This window comes from Festucalex cinctus, chromosome 9 (genome assembly GCF_051991245.1).
Source record: "Festucalex cinctus isolate MCC-2025b chromosome 9, RoL_Fcin_1.0, whole genome shotgun sequence".
Taxonomy (NCBI): Eukaryota; Metazoa; Chordata; class Actinopteri; order Syngnathiformes; family Syngnathidae; genus Festucalex; species Festucalex cinctus.
Genome location: NC_135419.1, coordinates 12,996,980 through 13,016,638, shown reverse-complemented (window position 1 = coordinate 13,016,638; position 19,659 = coordinate 12,996,980). Strand labels below are relative to the sequence as shown.

At 37.0% G+C, this 19,659-nt stretch overlaps 1 protein-coding gene and 1 long non-coding RNA gene across 2 annotated transcripts in view; one reads left to right on the top strand and one right to left on the bottom strand.

The window, feature by feature from the left end:
• Positions 1-19,659, top strand: part of npy7r (neuropeptide Y receptor Y7) — an 86,789-nt gene that overhangs the window by 44,788 nt on the left and 22,342 nt on the right. The window lies entirely within an intron of this gene.
• LOC144026197 (uncharacterized) lies at positions 12,698-18,414 on the bottom strand. The gene is made up of 3 exons (XR_013285073.1): positions 18,271-18,414; positions 16,939-17,159; positions 12,698-13,365 (listed from the first exon to the last, which is right to left on the bottom strand). It is a non-coding gene; the product is annotated as an uncharacterized LOC144026197 (long non-coding RNA).

Below are 19,659 nucleotides of genomic sequence, written 5' to 3'. Positions count from 1 at the left end.
TCCTTGGCTGAGGTAACTATACCGTATGTCCTTGCGCTTGTGCCAGAAGTGTTTTGGGAGAATTTGTAATTGCCCAGCATTCCTAATGTCAACAGACATTTGTAAGGAGTTACCACAGGCATTTAAAAGATGCAAATAAATGCAAGATGAATCGCATTCTGCACCCATATTGTAAGGTCAGCTATTATTTATCCGCAAGGTAATAAATCTCTCCAGTATCCACAAAGCTTTATCTGTGTAGGTCAAAGCGTCTGCTATTAATTTTTTGAACGCACACTAACTTTTGGACTGTACATATTGTTCTATACAATATGAATTCCAGACGACAGAGAGTAATTTAAGACTTTTTCTTGTGCAGAAGAAGACAATATATCTCGTCCACCCACTCCAAACACTCAACAGCCTTTCCTCTCAAAAGAGCCATTTTAGGCCAAATAAATAACAAAAAATTGTCTGGTGCCGCAAAACATTAGAACATTGTGATGAAGGAAAGTGTATTAGTGTTAGGATTCTAATGTACTGAGGGCCCAAGAGTTAACAGAAAAATATGCAGCATCCAATGCATGGAGATTCATTTTCTTCTACCCTTTGTCTTCTGTTTTTGGGTTTTAAATTTTATTTATTTTCTGTTTCGTCATTGTTCATACATTATTAGACTTTTCTAGCTTTCTGTCAAATTTCTGACATTTTTGGCAATTTTATAGTAATTTTCTGCCTCTCCTTCCTATTTTATGGCTTTTTTCTACCTTTTTGCTTTCTATTTTTAGCTTTTTGAACATTTCCAACTTTCCTGCCTTTTTAATAATAAGGTTTCTGACTTTTTTGGCAATTTTATAGTAATTTTGTGCCTCAACTTCCTTTTTTGGGACATTTTTTAACAGTATTTTTTTTGTTTTGTTTTTTACTATTTTCAGCTTTCTGAACATTTCCAACTTTCCTGCCTTTCTAAAAATAATCTTTTTGGCTTTTTTTTTTGTGCCAATTTTGTGTAAATTTCTGACTTTTTTTTTGTTTTTGGACATATTATAGCTAATTTGTGAACACTTTCTTTTTTTTTTTTTTTTAAATAAATTATCTGACTTTTGGCAAATCCAAAGACATTTTATAGTAATTTTCTGCGTGTTTTTGGATATTTTATGGTTACTTTTTGACTATTTTCTTTTTTTTATTATTTTTCTCTTCCTTTTTGTACATTTATGGTCATATTTGGGTAATTTTAGGTAATTTTTAAAACATTTCATCTACCTTTCATTTCTCTTTTTTCTGACAACTTAAAAATATGGACATTTTTGGAATATTTAATATTTATTTTTGTAAATCATGAATTCATTTAAATATTTTATCTATCTAATATGTAAAAAAAAAAAATCGTTTTTTTTTTTTTTTTTTCATTTGTTTTATTTTATTTTTTTAGAGATCAACAAGAGAGGGACTGAAGAGCCACGTGTGACTCGAGCCGCACGTTGCAGACCCCTGCACTAGAATGTAAATGAGTTGAGTTTTTAGCACAATATAGAAGAAAGGTGCAAGCTGGTCAGTTCCTGCTGTGTCATTACTTTGTGTGCCCTGAAGGGAAGTGTGTCCGTTAAATGTGATTATGTAAACACATGGATGCTGTCATAACAAGGGATGCTTATAACTGATACACACGCACGCTGTGCCCAGGTGTGTCATTTGTTAAGAATTTCTACCGCTGAGTGAAACACAGGTATGATCGATGTTGATTTCCCCGCACCGTAAGAAAATTGACGAGCTTCTTTTTTTCCGTGATTTGAAATCCTTGGTCCTAATAATATAGCTCAGTCATGCCTGATTGTCTTTCTCAATTTGATTACATTGTTATCTGCAGTGATAGCGAGTAATCTACAGGCACAAAGAAACTAATATAGTGGTGAGATCATTGTGCATGTTTTTTTTTTTTTCTCCGGATCCCTCACGGCCATCCACCTCTGTGACCTTAAAGCACAATGTTGAGATTGAATGGTTGTAATTAAAATGTTCCCCAGCTCTCGCCCCCTCCGGGCTCCGTAGCTTCAGAGCAAGATAAACACACTAAATCACATTGATAGTTTAACAAAACGTTATGCTGGGAGTTACCAAATCTCATCCCAAATATAAAACCAATAATGTCATAAAGTTGAGAAAACACTCAAGTGTCCAATAGAATATTGCTTTGCGCACATCAGCATTTAGACAAGCCGTCCGTGCAACAAAAAAAAAAGAAGAAAAGATAACAAACAACAGCGGCGGTCGCGCGGGGCTCCGAGGTGGTCCCTGCTGTGTCATTTCGCAAAGTTTCGAACGCAGCACGCTCCGAAGAGACAACTTAAAGAGTCAAGGACCCGTCCTTGAGGTGCCAACACTCCATCCGGCTCATCTCCAGGCCAGGAAACACATTAGGGATCCACAGCGAGAGGCAAAGGAAGGATGTGGCTCACGCTTGCGAGTGGCTTACGATGAGGTGCATGCCAGTGTGCAGCATGCCAACGCTTTTATATATAGAACATTCTTCTTTTGCTTAGATTGTGGCAGCAAACATCGCTCATCTGACAACTGCAGCACGTTTGGCAAGAGACTTTAGTGAGGGGAAACTTTTTGCTTTATTACCTCCACCGAGCTCAACACAACCTGGTACTGATAATAATATGCGTTTCATGTGCCAAAAGCACGAGTATTTCATCATTTTTAAAACAGATAATTTTGCAAGAGCCTTGACAGTGATGTGTTTACGCAGGCAACAAACTGATCCTCAGAAACTGTCGGATTGGGCAAACAAAAAAATACAGTGTTCGCTTTAATAAGTTATATTGTACGTTTTCACATTATCCCAACAAGCAGGTCTTTGTTATTTTCATCTGAACTTTAACACCTTCATAACATACGAAATGATGGTGTCCTGAAAAGTGTATCCTTACTGTGAGGCCAGGGGTCTGAAACCTGTGGCTCTAGAGCCACAGGTGGCTCTTAAGTCCCTCTCTTGTGTCTCGCTGTATGTAGTAGAAATTAGTTTAGTTTACTGGTATTTATTTTTGAAATATTTATTTTAAATTTTTAGATAAAATATTTTTTAAGTGAATTCATGATTTAGATTAAAATAAAATGCTCAAAAAATGCCACAGTCCAAATTTTTAAGTATTCAGAAAAAGAAAGTGGAAAGGTAGATGAAAAACTTTTTTTTTTAATTTAAAAAAAAAAAACATACACACAAAATGTCCAAAAAGCAGATAATTACCTAATAACAAAATTGCCACAAAAAAAAAAAAAAAAAAAAAGTCAAAAAGGCAGGAAAGAAAATTTTCAAAAAGTTTCAAAAAGTAACCATAAAATATCCCCCCAAAAAATACAAGACAGAAAATGCCCACAAAATGTCTTTGGAATTGCCAAACAAAAACAAAAGTCAGGAAATTCATCTTTAAAAAAGTAGAAAAGCAAATGTTGAAAAACTAACTATAAAATGTCCAAAAACATAAAAAGAAATCCCCCCCCCCCCCAAATAGACCAAAAAATGTCCACAAAATTGCCAAAAGAGGGCAGAAGCAAGTTAATAAAAAAAAAAAAAAAACGTAAAAAGCCCCAAAAAAAGAAGAGATGCAGAAAATGACCACACATTTCTAAAATTGCCAAAAATATCAGAAATTTGAGAGAAAGGCAGAAAAGACTAAAAATGTATGAAAAACTGTGTCTGAAAAATTACACAAACACAATCAAAAATGGAAGGTTAAAAGTAGTAGAAAATGAATCTCAAAATATTGGATGTTGCATATTTTTTTGTTCTTGGGCCCTCAGGACATTAAACTAACACAAACACACTGTTCATCCTAATGTTCAAAATGATTGCGGCTCCAGACAGATCTTTTGACAAGAAAGGTTTCCCCATGTTAGGCTATTTTCTCCCATGTGCGTAAGACGCTCCACATTTTTCTGGCTGTGCAGATTCTCATAAGTCAGCCATTTATGCACCTTCATGCCTAGCATGGATTTGAGGCGGCGCAAGCCTAAAATGTGGACATTCCGTGTCATAGCTGGCCTTGTGCGCATTCTCCCGTCGTACTGCTTTTCCTCTTATGTGCGTCAGACGCTGTACTAAGTTAAGCTCAAACAGTCGACGCCATTTAAAAATTGTACAAAAACTATTGTAAAAGAGACTAACTGAAAGTTATTAACTCATTCACTCCCAGCCATTTTCACAGAAGCAGTCCCGTTCGCTCCCGGCTGTTTTACTGGATTTTTACTGATTTTGCAAGGCCCACAGAATATTGTGTTCTATTGCTATAAAAGCATGGAACCTATCAAAAGAAAGATTAAAGTCTCTTCTTTCATCAGGAAAAAAAAGTATGTTTCTATCTGTTTCCGTTTTGCAGCAGTTAGCATTAGAATATAGCTAAGTTTCATCGGTTTTCATAAATCTATTTAAAATTGTAAGTAATTGAGATTTTTTTCTAGATGGCCCTGGTTGATCTCCTTTGCTCTGCTGCCACCTGCTGGCCGTTTGTGTAATAACTACTATTTCTGCAACCGTTCTTTGCAGTTAGGAGGCTGCATCAAAGCCTTCTGTATGCTCTAGCATAAAAAAATAAATTAAAAAAACGTATAAATACGTCTTTGGGACACTTAGAACATTTAAAAAAAACACGTATTTATACGTTATTGGGAGTAAATGAGTTAAATGCGTTAAGACTGAGTAATCCATTTTAACTTGTGACATTGTCCATGAAAAGAATTTAGCTGTAATGAATTGACAACAACTGTCAAGCAGTTGGTCCGTGGTGCTGAAAGGTTGATGACCGCTGATCAAGAGCATGAGCAAGCGCGAGTGAAAAGCAATTCAAAGTGTGCTTTATCAAAGCACATTAATGGTTGCTATGATTTGAAGCTAGCCTGAGCTGTTAGTAAATCACACTTTCTTGATATTTCATTTTCAACTTACACACAGTGGCCGTGTGGGCGAAACCGTGGAGATGAAAAGTGCACATGTCCGAGCAAAAAAAAAAAAAAAGGACAATGTGGTCTAATGTGTGTATGGTGTGCTCAACATGTCACACCACCCTTACAACAATATCTTTGGCACATTTTCCCACTCCCAGTTAAAATGTGTCTGTTTTCATAGCCTACTTTTCGAAAGAGGTAAAGTATGTGGTCAGTGGTCATACTTGTTTTTTTTTAATCATAATTTCAGAGTACAAAAGGCGCCTTTGGGTCACAAATATTTGAATTGCATTGTGCACCACATACTTAGCTGCGGGTTAGCAATGCACAATTAAGTGTTTCAAATTCAGCGTGACTGCTCAACCGAACGGTGATTTATTACAGATTTGCAAAATTCTTCACTTTTAATCTACATGATGGTAGCATTTGGACAGAAATACATAATTGATATGTGAGCAATTATGTTAGCCCAGGTCGCTTGTAGGCAATGCATGGAGAACATCTGCATTAATATGTGGTATTAGAGCTCCGTGCAGGTCAGTCAAATATTCACATATTTCTGCTCCTGAGGGAAACATTTGGCTGCAGAATTCTGTATTTCACAAGATTATGTGGCGTGCGGTTGACAGTGGGTTATCTGAGTGGTGTAATCTAATTGGACAGGCCTTGTGCCTCAGGCGACTTAATATTGGACTTTAAGCACCACGATCAGCGAGAGCGATACAGCAGAATGGACGTGTGGATTTGCGTAGACGTAAACCAGCCAAAGAGGCATAACTTAACAAGACAAGAGTGTTTAATGGCGAACACAAAGCAATGTTTGTCCTCCTTGGAAGAATGCTGAGTCAGGATGGACGTGTACCGCGTTTTGTCTGCACTCATATCCACGCATTGAAGCTATCGCAATGCAAATGAGTAACTTTGGGGTTTTAATAGGCCATCTGCTCTCAAGGTACATCAATCAAAAACTTTACTCGTATATACAACTATGCCCAGATAGAGTGAATGTCAACAAATGTGCGTTTGTTAGAATTGGTGTAATAAAGTGGAGAAATAAAGTCCCTGTAAAATACAAATAAATATCTTCTTGATTTGACACACCGCAAACAAGTGTTGCGTAACAACCCTGCCAAATTTGAATGGTTAATTCAAATGGCCCAGAATATGAAACGATGCTTCAAAACCGGACTCACAGCAGACAACGAGGCACTCTATCTAAAGGGAAAGATGTAGTTTCAGGGTGTAGACATACTCAAGCTAGCTAGCTAACGGATGTGAACGAAGGTGCTTGAATTGTCTTATTGTCAAAGAATGGGAAACTCATGCCAGACCCCAAATTTGATACTGGGCGTCGGTTTTTGCTACTCCCACAAAAATCTGGAAAACTTGAAATGGTGAAAAACAGTTTAATCGCTAGTGAATCTGGTGGTGTTAATACTTTAGCTAATGCTAAATGCTATATTGGTTTGATACTTAGCTGTAATTGTAAAATTCAAAATATACCGCCAGAAAAGCTGAGCTTGCAGTTGGTCTCAATGGCGACCGCAGCATTAGGCTAGTAGGACTACATTTCCCATGATTCTTAGACACAGAAGCAGGAAAGTTCTAGTTATGATATTACATAAAATAAGCCTGCCGGTGATTTAACAGTTAAATTCCTTTTTAATTGGTTTATCATATGAATCACTATGACAACTGTGTGATTGACATGCACATGGCCCAAACTTGGACTTTAAAAACATAACATAATATAATATAAGATATAAAAGCCACAATACAGCACATTTGCACAATCTAATGTGATCCTAATAGTGACAATATAAGCTTGTGATGAGAGCCTGTTAAAAAAAAAAAAATCAAACTTGATGTTCCACTCATGTCTTGCGGCGGCAGTAATGCAGATTACAAAGTGATTGGCAATTTTCAAACGTCTTCCCGCAGAAGACTTCCTTATTGATTGGTGTCTGATTGCGCTGGACTTGTGGATTTCAAATTGTTGTATATGAGTCATTGTGGTGGGTGGGCTCAGTAGCAGAATTGTCTGTCCATCCAGCTTTGGCATTATTAATCAATGCCTCCCAGAACATCCTTTTTCCCAGCTGGCCCCCAAACATCAACCATTGCCAGGCCTTGCATCATAATAATATGGGCGGCCTTTTAGATGGAGGATATTGTTGTGATTTCCCTCTGGATGAAGGGAAAGTTGAGTACGAGGCGACAGACAACTAGCGTGGTTGACATTTAGATGTGATCGTACCCTGAGGCGTACTTTTACGCTAACCATTATGCATGACTGTTGGTCTACTACCGTGCCATTTATCCGGGACTGCAATGGCGGCTTTCTTGCTCTAAAGTAGTAAGTAAAAAAAATAAAAATAAAAATAAAAATGAAGCTAAAGGCATACTTCACTTTATTAACCTAAATATTACATTCTCAACACTAGAAGAAAAAATGTTGGAGGTTCGATTTTTCATGCAAGAGGTTGGACTCAAAAGCCAATGAACATTCTCTGCAAAGGTTTCTCTCTTTTTTTGTGATGGTTTTTTAATTGAAAATCAAGGGTCATCACCCACTTCTGATGAAAAAGCAATAATTGTTGAAATAGGCCACTTAGCTTTCCCAGCAATCCTGATGTAGCCTTGAGTAAGGTATTGAACACCTGAAGAACAGTCTTGAAACTACAATTGGCGTTATCAGAATGCTCAAATTTGAGTTTGCGTTTATTTGAAAATGAAAAAGAATCAAATAAAATCATTTTAAAGAAATCAATACCACTAATTGTGGGAATGCTGGAGCATTCCCACACGTTATTGTGATTTTTATTCTCCACACTTTTTTGCCGTGTAACAACTCCCACATATTTCAAATATATATTGTTCGAATTTCAACTAGCTTCAAAAATTCACGCCTCACGTGGTATATATCGTCTGATTCCACATTACTTACAGTATTTGCACAATTGAACATTTAATTTCAACGTTTTTCCCCATTCATTTTCAATGGGACAGACATTGAACTTTTTCTAAGTATCACTTTCTACGCCCACTTCCATACATATAACTTATCATCATTACCAGGGGTCTGATACTGCCCGGTGGCACAGTTGGTAAACTGCATTGTCCAGTAACCAGGTGGTTATAATTTCATAATTTATCTCTCAATTTACTTCATAAGCATTCCACATGCATTCAAATCTTAGCATTCAGCTATTAGCATTCAGATTTCAGCATTCCCACGTAAATTCTCCAGAAATTGCACTCAGTCTAGTAAAAATTAGTGTTGTTCCGGTACCACTTTTTGGCCTCCAATTCCGATACCCGGCTGTGCCGTATCGACCGATGCCAATGCCGTACTTATACCACGTCATTTGAAAAAAACATTTTGTTTTGTTTTGAATTCTAAAGAACTGCATACTCACTTGGATGTAAAATCATTACAATCTTGGTCAGGCACTGCTTAGAAACCTTTATGAAACAGGAAATGCATGCACCGAACACCTGTGATCACACATTTGTGAGTGTGTGCTGCATATAAATTTATATACTTGTATCGGTAAATGGCATCGGCCCATTATTTGTGAGTACACAGTAAATTTTACTCTGAAAAACACTATACTCTGTCCCAGTCTAAACAGACTAAACTTTATACTTGGAAGAGAGTAAAATATTCAACAACAACAACCAGACTATGTGCAATTTCTGGAGACATTGCGGGGGAATGCTGAAAGCTGAATGCTAATAGCTGAATGCTAAGATAAATGCTTATGAGGTAAATTAAAAGATAAATTATGTGAAAAGTTTTATTTGAAGTTGAAAGATAAATGAATGAGAAGAAAACTTTAACTGCAATCTGTCTAAATTGGGATTTAATCATTTCTGAGAAATTATAATCCATTTCCAGAAATGACAGTTGCTATACAGTTATCTTGAAGCATAATTGCCATTGATATATTTGCCATGTACAGTCAGAGACGGGATTCGAACCCGAGACCTCCTGTTTACTGGACAATGCAGTTAACCAAGTGTGCCACTGAGCAGTATCAGAGATCTGGTAATGATGATCAGTTGTATGTATGGAAGTGGGCATGGAAAGTGGGACTTCAATGTCAGTTCAGTGTCAGTCTCATTGAAAATGAATGGGGAAAAGTTGATATTTAACGTTAAATTGTGTGAGTACTGTAAATAATGTGGAATCAGACGATATATACCCCAGAAGGTGTGAATTTTTGAAGCAAATTTGAACAGTGTAAATCGGAAGTGTTATGTGGGAGTTGTTTCTCTGCAAATTAAGTGAGGAGAATAAAAATCTGAATAACATATGTGGGATGCTTTCAGCATTCCCACAACAACAACAAACTCAACAGTTGAGGAACAATCACAGAACCTTCAGATTGGGAGACAGCCAATTTAACCATTGACCCTTAAGTCACACCTACTCTGTGTCAATATATCGCAAGTATCAGGTGAGGATCATTATAAATCCACAGAATAGATAGTAAAACCCAGCATATTTTTTTGTTTTTGTTGAACAAAAACTAAAGCAGTAGTGGCTAGGGGAAATTTACTTACTTTATGTAAGACTACATTTAAGTGATGCAAAAATGTTGCACACAGTTCCTTTGGTAGGCCTGAGTGCTTCTGTTTTTTTAGTTTTTTTTCTCTTCGCTTTCTGTAGCGCTTATCCTCATTTCGGGTCACAGATGAGCTTCATCCTTCCAGCTGAATTTGTGCTTCGAGACGGTGTACACCCTGGCCTGGTCGAGTCCATCCTGTGTATGAATAATTGACTCTGACTACTTAAGAACTTATAAAGCGCTAGTAATCTGCACAAACCATCGCATCCATAATAGAAGCTCAGGTCTCACCCCGGTGCAGGTCAACTCAGCAGAGAAGTCAGCGACATCCTGTGAAGCGGCCCACTGTCACTCTGTTTGTTTGACCTTTCACACGGAGGCAGGAAACAGGACGCGAGTGCCCCGGTGTGTTTGTGCAGATAACGACGAAGAGCGCACCGAGGCTTGTAGTTTGAGACAGTGTCAAGAGATGAGCCCCGTGTATCCTATCCAGGTGCCGGACGGGCCCTACAACTGCCTTCGCCGGCCATTCATGGAGTTAAGCTTTGATGGTGCTTAATTGATTAGTTTGAGTTAGCGCGCATTGTAGCTGCAGCAACTAAATCACCGCTACAGGAGTTTGTTTATTTTTTAACAGGATACAAGTTTGTTGTTTTTTTTGTAAATCCTATTTCATATAGTCAAATCAAATCTGGTATGAATCATTTCCCAAAATAAATATCAGTATTTTATTTATACAATTAATGTGCATGACCGAGGTCATGGGTCGGCAACCTCTCCTGTCAAAAGAAGCATTTTCGTCCAAATAAATAATTAAATGAATAAATCTGTCTGGAGCCGCAAAACCTTTGAACATTTTGATGAACGAAACAGTGTGTTCGTGTTAGTCTACTGTACTGAGGGTCATAACAGAAAATATGAATCATCTCATTAATACTTTGAGATTAATTTTCTTCTGCCCTTCATTTTCTGTTTTTGGATTTTTGTGTGTGTAATTTTTAATCTTTAGACTTTTCTGTGTTTCTGTCAAATGTCTGACATTTTTGGCAATTTTATGAACATACTGTATTATGGGCATTTTCTGCCTCTCTTTTTCCTTTATTAGACATTTTATGGCTATTTTTTACATTTGTTTCTGCCCCTTGCTATCAATTTTGTGACAGTTTTGTTTGGCTATTTTGTGGAGATTTTATGGTAATTTTGGGGATTTCTTCTTTGTTTGTTTTTTTGTTTTTTTACATTTTATAGTTACCTTTTAAATTTTTGTTTTCCTTTTCTTTGCCTTTTAAAAAAATGACTTTGTGTACATATAGTAATTTTCAAGTTTTGGCTCTTTTGTTTTTGGACATTTTATAGTTCAGATTTTTTTTTTTGTAATGCTTTTTCTGCTTTTTTTTTTTTTTTTTTTTTTTTTTGACAATTCCAAAAACATTTTATGGTATTTTTCTGCCTTTCTTCTATTGATTTGTACATTTTATGGTTACTTTTTGAACATTTTATTTTCTGCCTTTTTTTTTTGAATAAATATTCAGATTTTTTTTTAATTTTTTTTTGGGGTGGTTATTTTGTGCATATTAAATTGTAATTTTCTGCTTTTCCTCTTCCTTTTTGGACATATTATGGGCACTTTTTCGACTACCTTCCGTCTCTCTATTTCTGACAATTTACAAATTTGGACTCTGACATTTTAAAAATATTTAATTATTCAATTTTAATCTAAATCAATAATTAATTTAAAGAATGTTTTATCTCAAAATGTAAAATATCTAAAATATCTAAAATTGTATTTTTTATTTTTTAAAGAGATCTACAGGGAGTCACTTGAGTGGTACAAAAGAGCCACATGTGCCTCGAGAGGAGGTGCTCAAATGTATAAAACGATACACATTATGACAAACCAATCTTGAGATATTTCAACTCGTAACAATCGCACAAAATAGGAAAACGTTAATTAAATGTATGTGTTAACAGCTTACACAAATACAAAGTGTCACTTGAGTGCACTTGCAGAGGAATGACTCGAGGATGTAATTATTACCTTTGCAGAGCACAAAGCCGAGAAGTATTTTTTAATTATGTTTTGTCGGGTTGTTCATTACTTTGCAGGATTACGCAACAACTACACAACAATGACACTTTGTGTACAGGTGACATGTACCAAATGACAACAAATTGGATTCATTTATTTTTCACAATTTCCTTGTTACAGTCTGCTTGTATTGGGGCCAAGCAAGGTTGTGACCAACCGTATGGCGCTGCACCTTCAAATCTTAAGTGGAACAGGACAGTTTAGGATTGTTAAGTCAAGTCAAGTCAAATGTCATTTTGACATAAATCAAAATAATAGTTGAATAAAACAAAACAAAACATGAGGCCTGTTATGAATCCCCAAGCCAAGAGATCAGGAGGGGGATCAAAACAATTTCATTTTTAAATACAAACTCAAAGAACCACAATAAAGAAGGTAACGTGCATTGCAGCTTAATACAACAGTGCTCGTTATCGTGCATAAAAACTGGTGTATCCTGATTTTCACGTTGACGGAAGCTTGGATGCATTTGTTTGAGAATTTGATTTACCTCTGCGCCATACTGGGCGTTCCAAAGAGAACTCGTTCGACAACAGTTTTGCTGCGTTGCCATCCTCAGTCTCCTCTCAACTAGATTGTCTTCTTATCCGTAAACCTTAGAAGTGATAACAGCCTTTGATTGATAAAAGAAGGAGTAGCTTTATATTGATGGCAACTTCATTGTTAAGGAAAGGCAACAGGTGAGGGAGGCGTAGAGGAGATTGATGGGCCAAGGCCTCTGGCTACTGCCATTGATCTCGGGACTGAAGAAGGGGGAATGATTTGCCTCCTGGCACTTTGGTGGAAAAAAAAATGAGAGCAGGTCATCGGCGTTGAAGAAAAACATTGCAGAAAATGCGGCTTTGCGGTGAAGGGCAGCGGAGGACTGGATATTGGGTGCAGTTGTTCAGGTGGATCTGAGCTTAAGATTTAGTTTTGATTTCATTTTGACTCATTTTTAAAGTAATTTTTTTTAGAGTGGGTTTGTTAGTTTTTAGTAGTTTTTATTTTATTTTTTTTATTTCATTTTGACTCTTTTTTAAAGTCATTTTTTAGAGTGGGTTTGTTAGTTTGTAGTAGTTTTTTTCATTTTGACTCATTTTTAAAGTCATTTTTTAGAGCGGGTTTGTTAGTTTTTAGTAGTTTTTATTTCTTTGAAAATCTTTTTAGTTTAATTTGTATTAGTTTTAGTTTTTTATATACAGTATAGTTATAGTTGGTTTTAAATTCATTTATATACAAATGTTATTTATTTTTTTAAATGTATAATTAATTTTACAAAGCACTCTCATTTTTATGATTTGATTTAGCTAGCGGGAAAAAATATCAAATTTAGTTGCAGTTGTTGTGGAGCTATTCTGACGCCACACTTGGGTCGCACTTGGACTTGTGGCGGACTTCGAGCAGGCTGGGTGTCGGGCGAGGCCGTTTCCCACGACACTGGATACGTGTTTGATGACGCCATCACATTCCGCTGCCAGCGGTTTTGTATTAGAAGCTCTGTTGCTCTGTCTTCACATTGAAAGTTAATGGCGAGAGACCTTTCAGGTGAAAGAATCCATTAACTTGCTGCACTGATAATATTTGATGTAATGGCTTTCTAAATTGAAAACATCGCCAGTCAGTGGAACAATAAATTCATTAGCGTCGTCCATCTACCTCTTTAGGTTTTGACACCATAGCAATTTTCTTCGCGGCAATTAACTCCCTTTGTGGAAGGAGATCGTATTCAGTCCGGATCTAATGAAGCACACAAAAAAATGATCACCTGATTGAACACCTTTCTCCATGTGGCACCTGTAACAGAGACAGATATGTTTTTAAATTAAATTAATTAATAATAATAATAATAATAATAATAATAATAATAATAATAATAATACATTTAATTTCATTAACGCAACCCACTAGTCAACAAAATGAAAACATACCTGAGCAGTGGGATTTACAGAAGAGACAATTAAAGAAAAAAAAAAAAACTTCCATTAGTGACTGACAACTCAAATAGCAACAAAAACTTGACATGGTCCCAAAGACGTAATTATACGTTTTTTTGTTTTTTGTTTTTTATGCTCAAGCATACAGAAGGCTTTGATGCAGCCTCTGACCTGAAGAGGTTGCTTAAAGCAATGGTAGTTATTAGAAAAACGGACAGCAGGTGGCAGCAGAGTATAAGAGATCAACCATGTTGCAACAAGCTCGTTTCCCAAGTGTTTTTAACAGATTTGTGAATAATGATGAAACCTAGCTATATTCTAATGCTAATTGATCCATAACAGAAACAGATACAAATATATGTTTAATTCCTGATGAAAGAAGAGAGTCTAATCTTTCTTTTGGTACGTTCCATGTTTTTATAGCAATAGAACACAATATTCTGTGGGCCTTCCAGTAAAACAGCCGGGAGCGAAGGGCAGTGAAACTGGCTGGGAGTGAATGAGATGAAAAAGATGACTCATCAAAGTTTTCTTCAACATTCTGCATTCTGCAAAGAACACAAGGAGTTTCATCGATGCGTCAAAACTAAAATAAAACTTCAAATATTCAAGTCCCGTCTGCTCGTTTATTGTCCTGACAAGGGATTATTTCACCAAGCACTCCGCTGCCCACGAGGAAGGCACATATTTCTTTTCTGACCTTCGTTGAGGCAGCAGCATTCAGCGTTTTCTGCTACTCCAGCAGTTTTCAGAGCGGCGGGAGGTCGCACTTCAATTGTCAAATCTTGGTAATTGAGCTCTTGATTTGGAAAGCTTACACTCCGGCACTCTTTTCTCCCACAGAATTTTATTTTATTTTATTTTTTTACCAAGGAACACTCTGAAATGTGCTCCTGCCGCACCATTATTGTACAGGAGCATTCCCGGAATTAGGATAAGTCAGACAGAAATAGGATATGGAATATTTTCAAAACCTGAAAGGACACGCGACAGTGTGTTGTTCCCCGCCAGGCAATCGCTTGCTTGCAGGGAGGAAAGGAACATTACCTCTGGAAAAGCACTAGTTGGAAAAACATGATTTGAATAGGGCAGAATATTTCAGTTATTTTCCACCTTCCATGAGTATTTTGGAGATAGTTGGACAAATAGCACACTGACAATAAAGTGTTTTTGTTTTTAAATGAATGTAAACGTTAAATGTTGACAAATGAGATGCAACTCAACTTCGAAAGGCGCCTTTGCCATTAAAAGGAAAACTGTGTTTGACTAAAACAGTAGACTTGAAGGACTGGTAAGAATGCTTAAATGTATGGTATTACGTTTTGATATGGATTATTATTATTTCCATTTTCATCTTTGATGAGACTGTTTAGATATTCGACCACCATTTTGTGGAGGAATAAGTCTAAATTTAAACAAGTTGAACCCAGTTGCATTTTCTGTTGAAGGCAGGGTCTTCCGTTTTCACTCAGGAAAATACACTTTATAAATACAGGATGTATAGCCACGAATTCCTTCTCAATAGACACCTCTGGGTTTCTGTTAATGTGTGGTGGTGATTTTTTTCTAAACCCCCACCCCCCTCATCCTGTATTTTGCCATTTTGCCATTTTGTGTTTGTTTTGTCAACAGCGGGACGTTTCTGTGGACAGACAGTTGTTTCACCCTCCAGCCAATCGCAGAGTGAGGGGGTGGCGGTGAGGGGGGTATGGTTGTCACTCACTGTTGCCAGATGGGGCCGGGTGGCAACTTGACAGTACGCACGGATTATTTTTTTTGTTCACTCACTCACTCACTCACTCACTCACTCACTCACTCACTCACTCACTCACTCACACACTCACTCACACAAGCTTGAGTGAGTGGGGAAAAAAAATCTGTGCGTGCTGTCAAGTTGCCGCAAGAGTGACGTCATGCAGCCAACAAATTCGCCCGTCTGCCGACAGTGAGTGACAACCCCCCCCCCCCCCCCGCTCTGTGATTGGTTGGAGGGTTAAACAGAAACGTTCCACTGTTGACAAAACAAACACAAAATGGAAAAATACGGGCGGGGTGAAAAAATCACCACCAGACATTAACAGAAGCCCAGAGGTGTCGATTGAGAAGGAATTCGTGGCTATACATCCTGTATTTATAAAGGGCATTTTCCTGAGTGAAAACAGAAGACCCTGCCTTTAAGATATTATTGTGTGCATTTCTGAATGTGACAGTACAGTGAAATAGTGGTTCGGCACAGTTGTGAGGTTCTGGGTTTGAATCTCAGTTATATCGTCCGGTGTCGAGTTTGCTGTTTGTTATTGTACTTTAGCAATTTTTTTCAAGTATCTTTACTTGAGTTTGTATTTTTATGACGACTCTTTTATTGACTTTTGTTTCAACACAGATATTTTAAACTTTCAGTTATTTACTGAAAATGTACTTCAGCTGATTTAGCATTTTTCAGTGGTCAGTTCACAACTCAACTCTCAACTCAACTCTAATTTATTTATAAAGCACTTTAAAACAAGCATTGCTGTATACAAAGTGCTGTACATGAAACAAAAATTGGTCATATAGTAAAGAATAAGATAAGAAAAACAAGAAAATGAATAAACATTTTGAGTATATATTTTTTGTTACTTTTTTTACTTTTTATTTCAATAGTTTGATAACATGAAAGTCAGGCCAGCACTAACTAGATCTCAAATGACATGAAACACATCTTTTTTTTTTTCTTTCTATTTTCAGTTCGAGCACTATCAAAGTTGATAAAAGAGGGGAAATATTTCATGTGCCAAGTAATAAAAATAAGTACTGTCTCATATAATTTAATACTTTTGACTTAAAGTCAACCCCAAAAAATATTTGTAATATGTTTTATGTAGTGGCATATGAATAAAGCATCAAATTCCACCCATTTTTATCCATCTCAAGGGGCGGCCATTTTGCTACTTGCTGTCGACTGGAAATGACATCACAGTTGCTCAGGGTTCAGGTTAACGACCAATCACGGCTCAGCTTGTGAATGTCACGTAATCAAACTCAGAAAACGTGAACCGTAATTGGTCGTCATCTGAGCCTTGAACAAGCGATGTCATTTTCAGTTGACAGCAAGTGGCAAGATGGCCGCCCCCCTGAGTGAGATGAAGACAGGTGGATTTTGCTGCTTAATTCGTATTTCACAAATGCAGTATTAATCAGTGTCCAGAATTTTGTAACCTTACATGTCCTGTTTTTCTTCCGCATCTTGGATTGAGCCTCACTCGGGTTCTTTGACAGATCATCTGACAGATCGTTTTGACTGAGTCAGATTGTCTCCTATTTAAAATCAATAAAGCGCTTGCTTGGCTCGGAAAACAAAATTCCTTTAAGACTAAAGACAAATGGAGGTCTAACCGCAAGTAATCCTGCGGAATATTGTCACAGAGTGACACACTTGACTTATTTTACGCACCATTTTGCCATTAACGTCTCAACTCAACCATGGCTGAAACCTCCACGGCGGCTCACGCCTGCTGCAGCGCCCGTCATATTTTCCTCCATCTTTTCGATGCGCTCCACACGACGCTGGACTTTCTCCATCTCCGTCTTCAAGTGCTCCAACAGAGAGGCCTCCTCATCATGCAGGATCTGATGGAGGGTTGGTATGGGGGCCTGCAGATCTTCTGCGATTCGCTGGAATAAAGGCAGGCCGCTGGGATCATTGATGCGGCTCATCACGATGCATTTTTTATTACAGTGAGGAATTACTAATACTATGAATATTAGGGGTGTGATTTTCCTAGTACCTGACGATTCGATTCGTATCACGATTCACAGGTCACGATTCGATTCGATACCGATTAATCCCGATACGAATTTATAAGTCGATTGTTGCGATTTTTTTTCATTCAAATTTAGAAAATACTAATCAGTAAGCTTGTAGAGTGTAAGATTTATATGAAAATGTATTATTTATTTATCTGAAATTTCAGTCTTATAGAGGTTGTAATCTGTTTCATGTTTGAACAGCATTAAAATAAAATATTAAGGCTTAATGTTCCGTTCATATAACATTCTTCCATGCTCAAGGTTTGAATCCTAACCCGAAGTCAGACGTTTTGTTGAATATTTTTCCATTAAAAATTGAAGTTTAAAAATCGATTCACACACACACACAAAAAAAAAAAAAAAAAAAGGCAATGATGATAAGACGTTGAATCGGTAAGACTACCGAATGAACAATTCTGAGCTCTTAAAAAGAATAAATAAATAAATAATCGATTTTTTTTTAATTGAATCGATCCGAGAATCGCGCGATGTAGTATCGCGATATATCGCCGAATCGATTTTTTTTAACACCCCTAATGAATACTATGATGTTATTCTGAGAGTGTTTAAGTACACATGCGAGGAAAGTGTCATGAATTCATTCTTAGACTCGCGGGTCTGCTTGTCAAACAACTAGAGAATGTTTACAAAGGGTCGGGCAATTCCCGGTCATCATATTGAGCATTGGCGCTGTATCACACATAATGTGTTTTCATTTGCATACAGCCTAAATGCACTTTGGTCATTTAAAATTTTGACGTGACAAATTCCCATTTACTTTTTTAACACAAACCTACCATATAACCAAACAAGCTGTAAAACAGTCCTCGTACACATCAAAGCACGCGTCACTTACTGTGTCAGCAAATATCATTACATACATACAATGACATACTGTAAACAGCCATAATGGAGGTACGAATGCATTCTTATCTTCTAAGTGCTCTGCAAGAGTGCACCTTAATGTGGTACTCACCATGAAGCCGTCTTTTTTTCCTCAGGCGATGGCTCCGCGCTGCCTTTCAGCTGTTTCTGCGCAACAAAAGATATCGCGATCAGCGCTACAACAAAGACATAAGTGCGCCTCATTCAGCCGAGTCAAGTGAAAACGCAAAATCGATTCTGACGGTGACCAACTTTTAAAGGTTATCGCTTTCATTTCTGCCGTTTATAAAACCACCTCAAAAGTACGCGAAGGTTGGATTAGAAGTACAAAAATGGTTATTTTTAGCACTCTCTCTGTGCCCTTGTGTCTGTGTTTAAGTTATGGTGAATGTCTATTATACAAAGGGATGTTTTGATGAGCTTGCTTTAAGTAAACGAGATATGTGAGGCTTGTAACAGCGCCAGGGGAAACGTCAAAGTCAAACACATTCTGTTCACTACGATTAGATGACATGTTCTAATTGCGTATGTGATATAAATGTGAAAAAAAAAATATAACATCATAAAAGTCTACAGGCAATTTTTAAGTAATGTTAACGTTCTTAAGTGTCATACAAAGAACTATAGGATAATTGGTGAATATAAGAAAAAAATACGGTAAGCAACTTATACTATGAAAATTCCTCATATTTTCGGAAACGACACAATGGAGAAAAGCTAAAACGTGGAAATTCAAATTTTTCTGTTTTTGTTTGTTTTTCGTGAATTTGCTGAACTCGATCTGAGGCACACCTTGAGGCTGAAATGCACAAAATATGCAACGCGTAGCTAGGTGAGGTGAGATTTTGTCCACCAGGTAAGTTTTTTTTTATCGTTTTTTTTTCCTTTCTTTCTTTTTTGGTTTGTACAAGAACTGACTTCCTAGTTGGAATGGCTCACACCCTCAACAGCTCTAATTGCCTCTTCTAACTCTCATTTCCTCTCATGCATGATGGTGAACAGCAGGCTTTTTTTTTTTTTGGTTGTTTTTTTGCCCTATCTTACATTCAACAATTTCTCCCAGGCATGTTGTCCAACTGGAATGCAGTTCAGCATTATACACTGGCATCTGATCAAGGCAGGAACTCAGCTGCTGGTCTCTTCATTTATTTATTTATTTATTTGCATCGTCAGAAACATAATTTCTGACATCCTCAAAAAAAAACAACCTGGAAAGCTGCCTTGAGTTACTTAGTTTGTGAGCCAAGAATGGTGCTTAGATAGATAAAATATGCTTTATAAACTTTAATATTTACTTTCATATCTAAATTTAACATTTTTAGAGAGTCTGCACTCATTATTATTTGTGTGCATCCTTCGAAACGTGGAAAATATGCTTCGTCAGTATCCAAAGTGATCCCTCCTCTTGCCTGAGGAGCTTAATAGTAAGCTTTGCAGACGGGCTTTGTCATGTCTGTCGGCTTGCTCTGGCTGTTGACAA